The sequence below is a fragment of the Lipotes vexillifer genome, unplaced genomic scaffold (assembly GCF_000442215.2).
Source record: "Lipotes vexillifer unplaced genomic scaffold, Lipotes_vexillifer_v1.1 scaffold717, whole genome shotgun sequence".
Lineage (NCBI taxonomy): Eukaryota > Metazoa > Chordata > Mammalia > Artiodactyla > Lipotidae > Lipotes > Lipotes vexillifer.
The window spans coordinates 3480133-3497377 of record NW_006798707.1 but is presented as its reverse complement, the minus strand read 5'-3'; the positions used below and the strand labels follow the sequence as shown (position 1 = coordinate 3497377).

General features: G+C 41.0%; 1 protein-coding gene across 1 annotated transcript in view; it reads left to right on the top strand.

The window, feature by feature from the left end:
* ALK (ALK receptor tyrosine kinase) overlaps positions 1 to 17245 on the top strand; it is a 777689-nt gene that overhangs the window by 265825 nt on the left and 494619 nt on the right. The window lies entirely within an intron of this gene.

Here is a 17245-nt window from a genome sequence, read left to right as displayed (position 1 = left end):
GGGAAAGATGTGGAGGCACTAAGCCCTAGCACTGCCTCAGGTCTGGTTAAGGCAAATCTTAGAGCTCCTAATTCCTTGGACTCAGAAAACTTTACTGACCCAGAATAGACCACCTGTATTTCTAACTTTCAGGAAGCAATGATAACTGACATAGTACTGGACTTACTGGACATTCAGAGTAGTATTTTCAGTTTGCAAAGCCCTTCCAACTGCACTGTCTCATTGGATTCCAATTTTGTGAAGGAGTCAGGACAGATGGGAAAGCTAGGGCTCAGAGAGGGGAAGCAACTTGCTAAAGATCAGCTTATACATGTGGGTCCAGGTCTAGATGTCTGCCGTGATGAGTCATATACCAGAATACTTTTCACCGTATCATGTTTCTGTCTTTGTAGCGAAAGCTGTGGTGACAGCCTGCTGTGGGCCCAGTTCTTAGGGGTGATTATCTCAGGCAGATTCTCTTGGGAAGCTAACAGGGACAGGGCTCAAGTACGCTCATGGGAGACTAATAACTAGTAACTAATGCTCCCAGGCTTCTACATCAGCCTTGAGCCCTGAACTATGAGGCACCTTTCTTTTCTACACACTCTCCCAGGCTGACCTTTTCTATTTTTATGACTCTCTTGAAATTTCTTGACTTTGATACATATTTTAAGCTGCTTTCATCTGGATACTGTCGTGTAGCGTAGGGTGTGTATGTGTGTAGGTGTGTGCTCTTAACCCAATAATGCACCCGAATATTCTGGAGAACTTATAAAAAAATACTTCCTAAGCGCTATAGCCTAATTCTGATTCAGTAGATCTGAGATAGAGCCTAGAAATCTGTAGATTTTAAAATTTTATTATAAAAGCTAGCATGTGCAAAAAAGTAGATATAACATATGCAAGGATTAAAAATTACAATAAAATCGATACTTGTATTCTCATCACCAAGTGTAAGAATGTCAATGTTGTCAGTCCCTTTACAATCTCTTCTGTCCCCCACCCAGATCAAAAATCTCTCCCTTTCCCCAGAGGTAAATATTATCCTGCACTTTGTGTTAATCATTCATTTGCTTTCTTTGTGGCCTTACCACTTATGTATATAGCCTCAAACAACATATAGATTAGATTTGCAACCTGTTATATAAATTGAATAATGTTTTTGTTCTGTGATTTGCTCATTTTGATGCATGTAGCTGTCGTTCATTTGGTTTTGAATCCATTGCAGAAAAATACCACAATTTCTCTCTTCCACTGTCATTAGATATTTGGGTTGTTTCCAGGTTTTTGCTATTACCAACAACACTACTGTCAGCATTTTTGTGCATGCCTCTTGGTGCGTATGCATGTCCAAGAGTTTCTCTAGAGCGTAGAACTTGGAGTGGAATTTCTGGGTCACAAGGTACAGCTTCCATTTCAATAGATAATCCAATGTATTTTCCAAAGTGATGGCACCAAGTTATACTCCCTCTAGTGATGTATTAGTACATCCAGGATTCTACATCCTCACCAGTACCCTTTATTGCCAGACTTTGTCATTTTTGTTCATCTGGTGGATGGAATACAGTATGTCATTGCAGCTTTGATTTCTATGGGACTCTGTTTTATTTTATGGTTGTGTAAGTTTCTCAGGTGATTCTGAGGTTTACTGTGCTATTGGTGTGGACCCTTTTTCAGGCATACTCCCATTCAGCCACCCCTAGGGATGTCTCTGGATCCCAATTCCTAACCTCTAGAAACAGTCCTGGCAGTGCATGCATTTTTGGTCATTGTACGGTTTTTTTATCTGATAACTATTGAATTGTGATTGCAGTTCAGTGAGGTCAGGAGAGAGGGACAAGTGGCAATTGTCCACAGATGTGTGGTGTCAGACTTTATAACTTTGAAGATCAGTGCTTTTTAAATTTTTAAACAATTTTTAAAGCAGTGCCAATAGATTATGTATTGCCACTCTCTGACCTGTTTCTCCTCCTCCATCCTCGATCTTATGATCTTTGACATCTGCATGTTACTCCCTGTACTGTGAGAAAAAAAAAAGGAAGGAGAGAAGGGAAGAAAGAAATACTCACTTCTCGGTGGTCCTGACTGTGGAAATATATTGAGGCCTTTATGTTTCTATAAAGCTGAGTCCCAAGGGCCAGAGCATGCATTGAATGTGAACCATTTCCCATTAGATGAATCAGCCAGGATTCGAATCTCCACTTTTTAGTAAGTATTGCCAACTTCCATCTCTGAAAAATCACTGCTCTTCCTAGCGTGGTAGAATCTCACATCACTGAAGATGATGATGGGAACAACCATGACAAAGCCGCTGTGGATATACCAGTTCATTTTATCAGGTTCTTTAGTGAACAAACACATCCAAAAATAACTTGGGGGAATCTCACCACTATCAGATACTTGTGTTTATTTTTATTGGGGTCTAATGGAGGGATCTCTATTCCACAGCCTTGGTCAGTCTTAGAAACAAGAGACTATCCTCCCAGCTTTTGTAGCGACGCTTCTGGAAGGTCACTGAGAGGTGTTCAGAATTTCCAGTAATGGACCACTCATTGATATTTGAGTCAACTGATTACATCGCTATCTGTTTGTTCCCTGAAGTAAGGAGTGATGGAGTGCCCTTTAGGGCACTGTAGTCAATAGAGGTTTTCTTTTTGCTTGTTTGTTTTTTAAACTCAACATTTATTGGTTGGATGGTATTTAGACTCTATTACAATATTTCTTGTCAGGGGATATAGAAGGGCCAGAGAAAGGCAGTGAGATAATACTAATCACATATAATGAACTGTAGGAGTATAAATTCTGAATGAATTTAATTTATGGCCCCTGTAGCTGAGAATAATAAGGGAGAAACAATTCAGAGCAGCAAGATAATAAAAAGTGATGATCTTGATAGAACACAATATTATAGATTAATAAAATCTTGAGGAATCATCAGGTGGAGGCATTCTGTGACTTTTTAAGAAGTGTCAGGGGCATGTTTAATGTCTACTACTTATGGAATTAGCGAGATAAGATTTTGATCTCTAGCTAAGCTCTAGCTTTTTTTTTAACATCTTTATTGGAGTATAATTGCTTTACAATGGTGTGTTAGTTTCTGCTTTATAACAAAGTGAATCAGCTATACATATACACATATCCCCCTATCTCCTCCCTCTTGCGTCTCCCTCCCTCCCACCCTCCCTGCCACCCCTCTAGGTGTTCACAAAGCACCGAGCTGATCTCCCTGAGCTATGTGGCTGCTTCCCACTAGCTATCTACCTTATGTTTGGTAGTATATATAACTCCATGGCACTCTCTCACTTAATCACAGCTTACCCTTCCCCCACCCCATGACCTCAAGTCCATTCTCTACATCTGTGTCTTTATTCCTGTCCTGCCCCTAGGTTCTTCAGAACCTTTTTTTTTTTTTTTTTAGATTCCATATATATGTGTTAGCATACGGTATTTGTTTTTCTCTTTCTGAATTACTTCACTCTGTATGACAGGCTCTAGGTCCATCCACCTCATGACAAATAACTCAATTTCGTTTCTTTTTATGGCTGAGTAATATTCCATTGTATATATGTGCCACATCTTCTTTATCCATTCATCTGTCGATGGACACTTAGGTTACTTCCTTGTCCTGCTATTGTAAATAGAGCTGCAATGAACATGATTCTTTTTGAATTATGGTTCTCTCAGGGTATATGCCCAGTAGTGGGATTGCTGCATTGTACGGTAGTTCTATTTTTAGTTTTTTAAGGAACCTCCATACTATTCTCCATAGTGGCTGTGTCAATTTACATTCCCACCAACAGAGCAGGAGGGTTCCCTTTTCTCCACACCCTCTCCAGCATTTATTGTTTCTAGATTTTTTGATGATGGCCATTCTGACCGGTGTGAGGTGATACCTCATTATAGTTTTCACTTTCATTTCTCTAATGATTAGTGATGTTGAGCATCCTTTCATGTGTTTGTTGGCAGTCTGTATATCTTCTTTGGAGAAATGTCTATTTAGGTCTTCTGCCCATTTTTGGATTGGGTTGTTTGTTTTTTTGATATTGAGCTGCATGAGCTGCTTGTAAATTTTGGAGATTAATCCTTTGTCAGTTGCTTCATTTGCAAATATTTTCTCCCATTCTAAGTGTTGTACTTTTGTCTTGTTTATGGTTTCCCTTGCTGTGAAAAGCTTTTAAGTTTCATTAGGTCCCATTTGATTATTTTTGTTTTTATTTTCATTTCTCTAGGACGTGGGTCAGAAAGGGTCTTGCTGTGACTTAGGTCGTAGAGTGTTCTGCCTATGTTTTCCTCTAAGAGTTTGATAGTGTCCAGCCTTACATTTAGGTCTTTAATCCATTTTGAGTTTATTTTTGTGTATGGTGTTAGGGAGTGTTCTAATTTCATTCTTTTACATGTAGCTGTCCAGTTTCCCTAGCACCACTTATTGAACAGGCTATCTTTTCTCCATTGTATATTCTTGCCTCCTTTATCAAAGATAAGGTGACCATATGTGCATGGGTTTATCTCTGGGCATTCTATCCTGTTCCATTGATCTATATTTCTGTTTTTATGCCAGTACCATACTGTCTTGATTACTGCAGCTTTCTAGTATAGTCTTAAGTCAGGGAGCCTGATTCCTCCAGCTCTGTTTTTCTTTCTCAAGGTTGCTTTGGCTCTTTGGGGTCTTTTGTGTTTCCGTACAAATTGTGAATTTTTTTGTTCTAGTTCTGTGAAAAATGCCAGTGGTAGTTTGATAGGGATTGCATTGAATCTGTAGATTGCTTTGGGTAGTAGAGTCATTTTCACAATGTTGATTCTTCCAATCCAAGAACATGGTATATCTCTCCATCTATTTGTATCATCTTTAATTTCTTTCATCAGTGTCTTATAGTTTTCTGCCCACAGGTCTTTTGTCTCCTTAGGTAGGTTCATTCCTAAGTATTTTATTCTTTTTGTTGCAATGGTAAATGGGAGTGTTTCCTTAATTTCTCTTTCAGATTTTTTATCATTAGTGTATAGGAATGCAAGAGATTTCTGTGCATTAATTTTGTATCCTGCTACTTTACCAGATTCATTGATTAGCTCTAGTAGTTTTCTGGTAGCGTCTTTAGGATACTCTATGTATAGTATCATGTCATCTGCAAACAGTGACAGCTTTACTTCTTCTTTTCCAATTTGGATTCCTTTTATTTCTTTTTCTTCTCTGATTGCTGTGGCTGAAACTTCCAAAACTACGTTGAATAATAGTGGTGAGAGTGCGCAACCTGTCTTGTTCCTGATCTTAGTGGAAATGGTTTCAGTTTTTCACCATTGAGAATGATGTTGGCTGTGGGTTTGTCATATATGGCCTTGTCATGTATGGCCTTTATTATGTTGAGGTGCGTTCCCTCTATGCCTACTTTATGGAGGGTTTTTATCATACATGGGTGTTGAATTTTGTTGAAAGCTTTTTCTTCATCTATTGTGATGATCATACAGTTTTTATTCTTCAATTTGTTAATATGCTGTATCACATTGATTGATTTGCACATATTGAAGAATCCTTGCATTCCTGGGATAAACCGCACTTGCTCATGGTGTATGATCCTTTTAATGTGCTGTTGGATTCTGTTTGCTAGTATTTTGCTGAGGAGTTTTGCATCTATGTTCATCAGTGATATTGGCCTGTAGTTCTCTTTCTTTGTAGCATCTTTGTCTTGTTGTGGTTTTAGGGTGTCAGTGGCCTCATAGAATGAGTTTGGGAGTGTTCCTCCCTCTGCTATATTTTGGAAGAGTTTGAGAAGGGTAGGTGTTAGTTAGCTCTTCTCTAAATGTTTGATAGAATTCGCCTATGAAGCTATCTGGTCTGGGCTTTTGTTTGTTGGAAGATTTTTAATCACAGTCTCAATTTCAGTGCTTGTGATTGGTCTGTTTATATTTTCTATTTCTTCCTGGTTCAGTCTCAGAAGGTTGTGCTTTTCTAAGAATGTGTCCATTTCTTCCAGGTTGTCCATTTTATTGGCATATAGCTGCTTGTAGTAATCTCTCATGATTCTTTGTATTTCTGCAGTGTCAGTTGTTACGTCTCCTTTTTCATTTCTAATTCTACTGATTTGAATCATCTCCCTTTTTTTCTTCATGAGTCTGGCTACTGGTTTATCAATTTTGTTTATCTTCTGAAAGAACCAGGTTTTAGTTTTTTTGATCTTTGCTATTCTTTCCTTCATTTCTTTTTCATTTATTTCTGATCTGATCTTTATGATTTCTTTCCTTCTGCTAACTTCGGGGGTTTTTTTGTTCTTCTTTCTCTAATTGCTTTAGGTGTAAGTTTAGGATGTTTATTTGCGATGTTTCTTGTTTCTTGAGGTAGGATTGTATTGCTATAAACTTCCCTCTTAGAACTGCTTTTGATGCATCCCCTAGGTTTTGGGTCATTGTGTTTTCATAGTCATTTGTTTCTAGGTATTTTTGTTTGTTTGTTTGTTTCTAGGTATTTTTTGATTTCCTCTTTGATTTCTTCAGTGATCTCTTGGTTATTTAGCAGTGTATTGTTTAGCCTCCATGTGTTTGTATTTTTTACCTATTTTTTTCCTGTAATTGATATCTAGTTTCATAGCGTTGTGGTCGGAAAAGATACTTGATATGATTTCAATTTTCTTAAATTTACCAAGGCTTGATTTGTGACCCAAGATATGCTCTATTCTGGAAAATGTTCCATGAGCACTTGAGAAGAAAATGTATTCTGTTGTTTTTTGGATGGAATGTCTTATAAATATCAATTAAGTCCATCTTGTTTAATGTATCACTTAAAGCTTGTGTTTCCTTATTTATTTTCATTTTGGATGATCTGTCCATTGGTGAAAGTGGGGTGGTTAAGTCCCCCACTATGATTTTGTTACTGTTGATTTTGCCTTTTATGTCTGTTAGCATTTGCCTTATGTATTGAGATGCTCCTATGTTGGGTGCATAAATATTTACAATTGTTATATCTTCTTCTTGGATTGATCCTTTGATCATTATGTAGTTTCCCTCCTTATCTCTTGTAACGGTCTTTATTTTAAAGTCTCTAAGACTGTCCTCAATTCTTTTCATTTCTTTTTCTTTATTCTGCTCTGCAGTAATTATTTCCACTATTTTATCTTCCAGGTCATTTTGCTTATCTTACTGTGTTTTGTGTCTCCTTTTCACAGGCTGCAGGTTCATACTTCCTTTGTTTTTGGTTTCTGCCCCCAGTGGCTAAGGTTGGTTCAGTGGGTTGTTCAGGCTTCCTGGTGGAGGGGATTGTGTTCTGGTGGATGAGGCTGGATATTGTCTTTCTAGTGGGTAGGACCACATCCAGTGGTGTGTTTTGGGGTGTCTGTGACCTCATTATGATTTTAGACAGCCAGTCTTAAGCTCTAGCTTTAAAATGGAAAACAGATTAGCAGTTCCTCCCCAAAACTCCTCCCCAACCCCTCGCTCATATGCATACCCAGGAAGAATGGGAGTAGAGTCAGCTGGGAGTCTACAGTCTTCCTGTATCAACTCAATTCTCTTCCAGGGCAGTGATTCTCAAGTTTCTGCTTTCTTTTGTTTTGTTTTTGGTGGAGGGCCTGGATGGAACTCTGCTACTGAGATTTTCCTGTTTATCTAAGTAGCTTAGTTTTCAAAAAGTTGAGAAATACTGTTCTGGATCTCTGAAATGACTAGCGAAGATGCCACAGATGACAAGGTACTACAGTGCCAGAGTGGGGTCATTTAGCCTTTTGGTCCACTCCTGTTGTACCCTTCTGTGTTAGATTCTAGTAGTTGCTGCAACAAATGAACACAAACTGGGTGGCTTAAAACAACAGAAATTGGGCTTCCCTGGTGGCACAGTGGTTAAGAATCCATCTGCCAATGCAGGGAACATGGGTTTGATACCTGGTCCAGGAAGATCCCACATGCCGTGGAGCAACTAAGCCCGTGCACCACAACTACTGAGCCTGCACTCTAGAGCCCGCGAGGCACAACTACTGAGCCTGTGTGCCACAACTGCTGAAGCCCACATGCCTAGAGCCCATACTCCACAACAAGATAAACCACGGCAATGAGTAGCCTGCACACCACAACGAAGAGTAGCCCCCACTTGCCACAACCAGAGAAAAGCCCATGTGCAGCAACAGAGACCCAACACAGCCAAAAATAAAATAAATAAAATAAAATAAATAAATTTATTTTAAAAAAAACAACAGAAATTAATGTTTTCCAGTTCTGGAAGTCAGCAGTCTGAAATCAAAACATTGGTATGTTTGGTACCTTCTGGAGGTTCTGTGGGAGGATCCATTCCATACCTCTTCCCTAGCTTCTGGTGGTCAGTAATTGCTCCCCTCGCTTTGTCTGTATAATCAGTCTTTAGCAAAAACCTCTGGTTTTAGAAGGATGTTGAAGCTGGTAGAGCAGTCAGGAGAGATAGGCAAACTGGAATAGAAGAAACATGTAATTGGAAATACACACACACAGACAGACAGACACACACACACACACACACACACACACACACACACACACACACACACACACACACACACACACACTCTCTCTCTCTCTCTCTCTCTCTCTCTCTCTCTCTCTCTCTCTCTCCAGGACAGTACAATGTTCCTTTCTTTTCACTTACATCAAATGGGGTGATCCAAACTGGGACTGTCTATCTATGTCGAGTGTTCCCCTGAAGCTCCCTTCCTATTCTGCTCACCATGTCTACTATGAAGTTTCTGGTTTAAGGCAGTGGTCTCTAAACTTTATTTTATTGTATGCCCCATTAGTAAAATATTTCTGAGCACCTCTGCTATGTATGTATTCATCAATTATATGCATATATTTGTTTCTATCTGTATAATACTATTGGTAAAGCTTATTTTGTTTCTTCTTTAAATTAAAATAAAAATAATCATGCACACACTTTGGAGACCACCTCAGGACATCTGTCCTCTATAAATGGGATTGGGTTTGCTAAGGCATATCACCCAGCCCCAGAGTCATTGATATCTCTGTACCTTTCCAGTCCTTTAAGAAGCCTTCTGGGCAGACTTCCCCCTGTCTATTCACCTGTCATGTCCTGAGCTGCGCTGGCTGGGCACCCTCCATCAAGAAGGCCTTGCAGACAGGTTTAACTCTTGTGGTCTCTCTGAGTTTCAAAGACCATTTAGTCTCTTTTTTCAGAATCTATATGGTTTAAAAAGGAAAGGAATCACTTCTTGTCTAAGTGCTATTAATGTACTAACTCACCATCAAGAATCAAAAGTTATTTTTCTCTGTAGACTACCTGACAGACCTGAGGAACAGGGTTGCAACCAAATATTTTCTATTGGCTTATCTAAAAAGGTATCTTGGGGGTGTTGTTTATGATGGTGAAAAACTAGAAATCATTTAAATGCTCAAACAATAAGGATTTAGTTAAATAAAATATAGTATACCTAAATATTATGCAGCCATTATATTTATGCTATATAAAAATATTTAATAATATGGGAAAGTATTCAAGGCCTATTAGATTTTTTTTAAAAAGGTTAAACAACGTGTGGTATACAACTTGTTTTGTAAAAGAGAAAACTATATGTATATAAGAAAAATGTCTTATAAGGAAATATACTAACATAGTAGCAGAAGTTATTTCTAGATGACTCAATTATCAGTGATTTTTATTCTCTCCTATGTGCTCTTGGTATTTTCCAAATTTGAGTCCATAAGCATGTACTACTTTTATAATAAGATAAAACATGTCATTTTTTAATATAAGGAGATAAAAAGTTCTCATTTGAGGCTATGTCTTATTGAATTATTTTAGACTTCTTTGGGAAAAAAAATGTTAAAACACGTTAACTATTTTCTGCCACAACAACGACCAAAGAATCTAGCTGTACTGGCTTGGGTGAGATAGACAAGCAGATGGACAAGCAGGTTGCGTTCCTGCCTGCCTGATTAGGTTACAGGGCACCAGCAGTTCACATCTGCTCACAAATCCACAGTACCCCCACCCGACCCTCTTTCTGCTCCTCTTATCCTTGAAGGTTTACAAAGGGTGACCACTTGTGCATAAGGCTCAGGAATGTACCCAGGGGCCAAGTGCACAAGTGCAGCATGTAAGCAGGAGTGACAGCAGCGTGACCTATTTCTATTCAATCTTTGCCCCTTCAGATGTATCAGAAGGGTTCTGGGTAGTCATGCATTTCATATGAACACAACTTCTCATCATACTAAGGTCACTGGGGTTATTTGTAGCCTCCTATCCCTGCTCCTCTTCTGTAACTCACCATGAGAGGCCATATTAGCTCCCTGGTTCTGCTTACAGAAATGTGTCCATCATCTCCTGAGCAATCAGGTCACTGGGACTTAGATCTTGACCCCTCAACAAGCTGTGACTTGTGATTCTTTCATACTAATGAGATTCTGGTGCCAGCCTGGCAGCTGGACCTTGAGCTCCAGAGAGGGATTTGCCTTAATGAGTTAGCATGTTTTCAGGGTGTCTGGTGAAGTATTTCTTGCCTCCCCATCAGAATGGGCCCCTTCCAGGGTGTTGCCTTTGCCTTCTACAGGAAGCCTTCAGTGGGAAGGGATGAATTATGGTTGTCTGGTGAAGATTGTGCCCTTCCTTAGCTGAATCTAACAACCCTGCCCACAAGGCATGTGGAGTAAGAGAGGAAGACAAGAGTTGGAGGGAAAAGGGACCTGGACTCTTGTCCCAACTTTGCCATAAGGGATGTCACTTTGCCTCTCTGGGCTGTAGGTTCCTCATCTGTAAGGTAAAAGTCTTAGACTAGATTGTCACTAAGGCTACTTCCTGCTCTGATATAAGACTGGGTGTAGGCATATCCAATACAAAGGATAGCCATATACCTGGCACAAAATTTGTGAGCCACAGAAATCCCCACCAGCCTCAAGAGATATACCCATTCCCGAAGATTTAGCCATGGGTTCTGGAAGCTGGACACCCTGATGGCTCAAGTCACTCTTCAAACCACAGCATCAAGATGGGGCATTGCCTCTGGAAACCTATATGGCACTCTGGAGGGAAGTAAGAGGAGCTCCTTGAGAGGCCAGCAAGCCTGAGGAGTGTTCACAGCATAGTGCTGTGGGCTGGTGTGGCAGATAAAATTAGGGCCACCCAAAGAAGCCCTAATCCCCAGAACCTATGAATATGTTGCCTTACATGGCACAAGGGACTTTGCAGGTGAGATTATCCTGGATTTTCCAGAGGAGCCCAATGGAATCACAAGTGTCCTGATAAGTGAAAGAGGGAGGCAGGAGAACCAGAGTCAGAGAAGATGTGATGATGGAGTCAGAGGTCAGAGAGAGACAGATTTGAAATCATTTAATTATGTGCTATTTGTATCAATTTTTAAATTCCATTTATTCTTTGAATCGTATATTTCTTCCCTAAATCAACAATTGGTAATCCCCTACTGGATGCAGGGCACTGTAGATTAAAATCTAAGTCAAGGGACACCTAAAATCAAGGGGGGGAAACAGTTCCATGTAAAGTGGCAGCACAGCAGCTGCTGGTGTTGAAGATGGAGGAAGAGGCCATGAGAGAAGGAATGCAGGCAACTTCTAGAAGCCAGAAAAAGTAAGAAAATAGATTTGCCCTTGAATCTCATCCAGAAGGAACATAGCCCACCAACTCATTTTAGACTTCTGACCTCCTGAACTGTAAGATAATAAATTTGTATTTTTTTAAGCCACTAAGTTTCTGATCATTTGTAATAGCGGCGATAGGAAACTAATACTGCTGGTCTTGAGGAACTTTGGAGGAAAAGTCATATGCTTTTGAGGCACCATTCTGGAAAGAGCAGGGCTCAGAGGACTGACTGGGCCCTAGAGACACATTTCCTTGTAGTTACCGTAGAAGAGGTCCTTTGAGTTATTGCTGGGAAGGCAGTCTGTAGACTTCACCCTGTACAGGGAACAGGGCAGACATCTCTGTGGACCAGGAATGGAACAGAAAGAGCAGCAGCAGGAGCTGAGGCTAGAAGTATGCAGCTGCATCTGGGAGTCTGGCTCCTGTGGGCAAGAAGGACTGAAGACACCCCAGGCTAGTACCTGGAGAGGCTCACTGCTCAAAATCGAGGAGCTGGGGTGAGGCTACCTCACCCGTGGAAGGAAGCTGTGATGCTGCCCAGGACAGTTGCTATGAAGCTCCAGTGAGAGGTAGGTGGAAGATGCAGTGAAAGTACACATGCAGGGCCAGTGGTGAGTGGCTGCCAGTCAGGCCCTGGGCTCTGTCTCATGAGAAACTGGAAAGAGCTATAGTCTGCAAAGTGATTTTCCATCCATGATTACCTTTGATTCTCATAAAACAACGAGACAGGTAGTGTTAGTGTCCCTAATGTATAGGTTGGTAAACTAAGGCTAAATAGTAGGCTTCAAAGAGAGGAAACTCGGTCTTTTTCATTCATTATGATGTCCCACGTTTACTCAGAAGAAACTGGGTCTTTCTCATTCATTGTGATGTCCCAGGAGCCTGGCCCAGTGCCCAGAATAGAATAGACATTCACTAAATATTTCTTTCTTTTTAAAATTTATTTTTATTTTATTTATTTTTGGCTGTGTTGGGTCTTCGTTGCTGCATGCAGGCTTTCTCTAGTTGCGGTGAGCAGGGACTACTCTTCGTTGTGGTATGCAGGCTTCTCATTGTGGTGGCTTCTCTTGTTGCGGAGCACGGGCTCTAGGTGCATAGGCTTCGGTAGTTGCAGCACATGGGCTCATTAGTTGTGGTTCATGGGCCCTAGAGCGCAGGCTCAGTAGTTGTGGCGCACGGGCTTAGTTGCTCCGCAGCATGTGGGATCTTCCTGGACCAGGGCTCAAACCTGTGTCCTCTGCATTGGCAGGCAGATTCTTAACCGCTGCATATTTCTTGACCCACAGATGGAAGCTTAGAGAGATGAAGTAAGTTGCTCATCTACAAAGTCTACAAAGCTGGAATGTGGCAGAGCCAGGTCTTGAATTCCAGTTTTTGAATACCGAATTTCATATTTTTTCCATTATATCAAACTCTTCATAAAACACCGTGCTTCCCATGCTACTCCTGCATAAGACTTACTCTCATTAGATGTCTAACAGTATTCAGAAGTTCAGGGCATCGTGCACACACCAGTGATGCTGGGGAGACTCTCTCTGTTCCATGACACAACCTATCCACTGTGGTATCTGGTAAGGGCAGTGTCTTCAGAAGGATCTGGAGAAAGCTACTCTCACCCATGTCTTCTCTGCAGACGGCCAGGGCAAGGAGTGCTGCCTCAGGCAGCCACAGCATGAAGCTTGCCATCTGGGCTACATAGCGATTCAATCAGTATGAGAAGATGGAATCCAGTTACTGCAACCAGAACTGCCGTTTCAGAAACATAGGGAGCATTGTGCTGAGAGTTGGGAGTGGTGGGCTGCCCTCGGCTAACATGTGAACTCAGGCCTCAGTTTTTCAGTTGCTAAATTGAGTGTGTAGGGACTAGATAGGCTCTAAGAGCATGTGGAGTTGTCTTTCTGGTTTTCTACTTCCTCTTATTAAGGCTTTTTATTAGTGTTATCTGGATTTTTAGCTTCACTGATTTCTATATATCAAATGGTTCAGATAAGACGCATCTTAAAGAAATATGGGCTCTGTTTAAGAAAAGCTATGAACCGCTTGGAATTTATGCTTGAAGAGAATTGAGGGAAAGCCAAGACCTAGCAAAGAGGAATAAAATAAAATTCTCTTGAATGGGGATAACTACAGTGTAATTCTACTTAGAGTGGAAAGATAATCTTTACTCATTCAAGATGAGAAAGACTGGTCTAATGTAAGTTGAAAGACTGGTCTAATGTAAGTTGAAGAGAGACCTGGGGGTCATTTTATCTCTGTGGCTCTCTTTCCTGACTTGTTATAAAAATGAATGGAGATAATGCACAAGAGACCACTCTGTAAACAGGAAAATGGCATAGCAGAGTAACACATAGCCCAGCCTAATAACAGTCATCCCAGCCACAGCAGTCTGAAGCAAGGGGTACTGCTCTGTCTTGATTTAAGAATCTTGACCCTAAAAGCCTTATTTGGCCCAAGTGTCCATGTATAACATATTTAAGACTTTTTTTTTTTTTTTTTTTTTGCGGTACGCGGGCCTCTCACTGTTGTGGCCTCTCCCGTTGCGGAGCACAGGCTCCGGACGCGCAGGCTCAGTGGCCATTCTTCACGGGCCCAGCCGCTCCGCGGCATGTGGGATCTTCCCAGATCAGGGCACAAACCCGTGTCCCCTGCATCGGCAGGCGGACTCTCAACCACTGCGCCACCAGGGAAGCCAGATATTTAAGACTTTTTTGACGTGACAAAAGAATTTGCTGAGAAGGACTGTGCATATTTTCAAATCTAGTGTCCAGTTTTCCCACTGAAGGATTGGTAAGGACCTTTTACCTGGTTGCTATCATAAGAGTCTAGGTTTTTATTATCTAAAGCATTATGATCTATTTTGATTCTCTCCACTTCTTGCTTTAGAATTTTTAGTACTAATTGCTAGTCATACTTTATCGAAACATATTTATTTGGTATCAGTTCTTTCTTAGCTAATTTTTGTGGAAACTGTTATTATTTGAAAGTATGCTGGATTTACTAGACTTACTTGTTAATGAAACTGGCTGCATGCATGGTGTGGCAGCTCCCTGTGTCTCTGTTGTGGAGTACCCCGACCTGCACTTGTTTTCTCTTTGGCACCTGTCTTCTGTCTGATGTGATTGGCATTCTCTGCACTGGGAAGCAATGGAAGAGGTATTTGAAGTATTATGCTGGCAATAAAGAATTGGTTACTCCTTGTAAATAAAATTAGAATGGTCTAAAATGCGAATGCTTCAAATGAGAATGGTCTCCTCATTCTGAAGTAGAATTAAATTCACTTATGCAGCAAAGGCATAAGATGTTCCTGTTCAATACCTTCCCCTCCAATATTGCTTGCACTAACACAAGTACAGAATATTATTCAGGTATCATTCCTGAGACTATATACTCCGCCTCTCCTAAGAATTATTTTTCTTCATTTATTAAGAGACTGCATTTATACCCCAAAGGTATCCATTCCAACAGCGGTATGTACTCAGGGAGCTGCCAAGTGTGGGGGGAATCAGTGCATTGCTGCTATCCCTCCCATGTCCAAGCTCTTAACACAGATTCTTCCCTATTTAGTCTTTAAATATAAATAACATCAGAAACATTGAGCGTATTAAAACACAGAGCAATCAAAATAATCGGTGTTTCAAAATGAAGAATTTGGAGAAGGTAATAGTCTCAGTTCTTTGGGCTTGGCAACCCCCCAGAGATCAACGACAATTGTCTAGCCTTCACATGAGTGCTTCATTCCTTTCTCTTATTTTTTCTGTCTTTCCTTTTCCGTCTGTCTTCTATCCTTGTGTCCTGTGGCCCTCTTCCCTCCTCAACTTCTATTTCTCCTCAAAAGCGAATGCATCCTTCACATAAACAACTCTGGAGGCAGAATAGGCAGGATCAGCAGGATTAGCTGACACACAGACTGGACGTAGGCTTCTCCTACCGATAAAGACAAATTCAGACCTCATGCCTTTTGTGTGATACATGTACAAGGATAAATTTGAGAAGTATTGCTTGCTTGAGAAACAAGAAGGTTGGGCAAATTCTGGAAGTCTTGTGTTTCAAGAGGAAATACTTAAAATTAAAACCTCATGTAAGAGAAAGATAAGCTGAGTCAATTGGCTTCTTTGTCCCTGAGGTCACAGTCAAGATGGAGAGTCAATGTTTTTCAGAAGGGAACCAGGTGCTGGGATGGTGTGGAAGAAGGATCCCTAGTGAGTCATATCTTTCAGAGGGATTTAGATATTGAGCTTCTGCAGGAAATGTAATTAGCCATACTTTTCCCAACACCTCTATCAGCGGCAGTGGCAGCCCACAACTTTTTTTTTTTTTTTTTTAGATGTTGGGGGTAGGAGTTTATTAATTAATTAATTAATTTTTGCTGTGTTGCGTCTTCGTTTCTGTGTGAGGGCTTTCTCTAGTTGTGGCAAGCGGGGGCCACTCTTCATCACGGTGCGCGGGCCTCTCACTATTGTGGCCTCTCTTATTGCGGAGCACAGGCTCCAGACGTGCAGGCTCAGTAGTTGTGGCTCACGGGCCTAGTTGTTCCGCAGCATGTGGGATCCTCCCAGACCAGGGCTCGAACCCGTGTCCCCTGCATTAGCAGGCAGATTCTCAACCACTGTGCCACCAGGGAAGCCTCCCACAACTTTTTAAAAATCCATGTTTTCACAAATGCATGAATAGAGTCATTGAGTCCATTTACCCTGGAAAAGGAAAAGAAAAAATAAAGTGAAAATAGAGGAGAAACAACCAAAAGGCATGATATTGATAACGAGCTTTCCTGTAAACATGTTGGACCAGATCAAGAAAAAGGATTTAGCCTGCTCAAGAAGGGCTAAGGGCAAGGGGAGGTAAGGCAACCCTGGGACAAGCTAGGCTATATGGCACCTCTTTGTGAATTTGAAGAAGTTGCCTCCACTGGGTGAAGGAATTAGGAGAAAATGCCTCTTCTGGTTGGGTTCAGCCAGTGCTAAAACTCATAACTTGACAAGCAGAACATGAGCTGAATCTCAGCCCCACTTGCCCCCTCACTTAAAACATTTGTGCAGGGCACAATCCACCCAACTGTATACAATGACCCTGTCAATGATTACCAAGGGCTTACTTTACGCCAAGCACTTATCATACTATGCCTTATATGATTCTCACAATAAGCCCATAAAATAGTTTCAGAAAAATGAATATCCATGTTTCAGACTAATAAAATAAGGTTCAGAGAAGTAAGGTGAGGCAGGATTTCCAGCTATGGCCAAGTGAAGGGACTGGCAAATTATCTCCCTGAAAAGAAACTCCAAAGCTGGACTAAATTGACAAAAACAACCATGTGAGTGCTCTGAATATTGGCCAAATGAATCTAACAATCTGAGAAGCATTTGTGCTTAAGAAACTGTTGAACTTCTATCTTTCCTTCAGTGTGTGGTTGCAGATAAGACCCAGGTAAGAACTGTGGGAGTCTGTGGCATTCTGACCTGGTGCTTCTCCTGTCTACCTAACTTAGTCTACACAGAGGTCCTGCCAAAGTAGGGTACACCGTGAAGACCAACAGCTTCTGTGCCACACTTGAAGGGGGCTCACTTGATTTGGAGGAGGAGGTAAAGTACTTGCCTGGCAGTGTTGTAGGTGAAAGTGAAAACCTATGACTCAACTGGCCTGTGAGTCTGTCATGGTTGGGTCAGGCACATTCATGATTGAGACTATGTATATTTCCAGTGGAGATGGGAA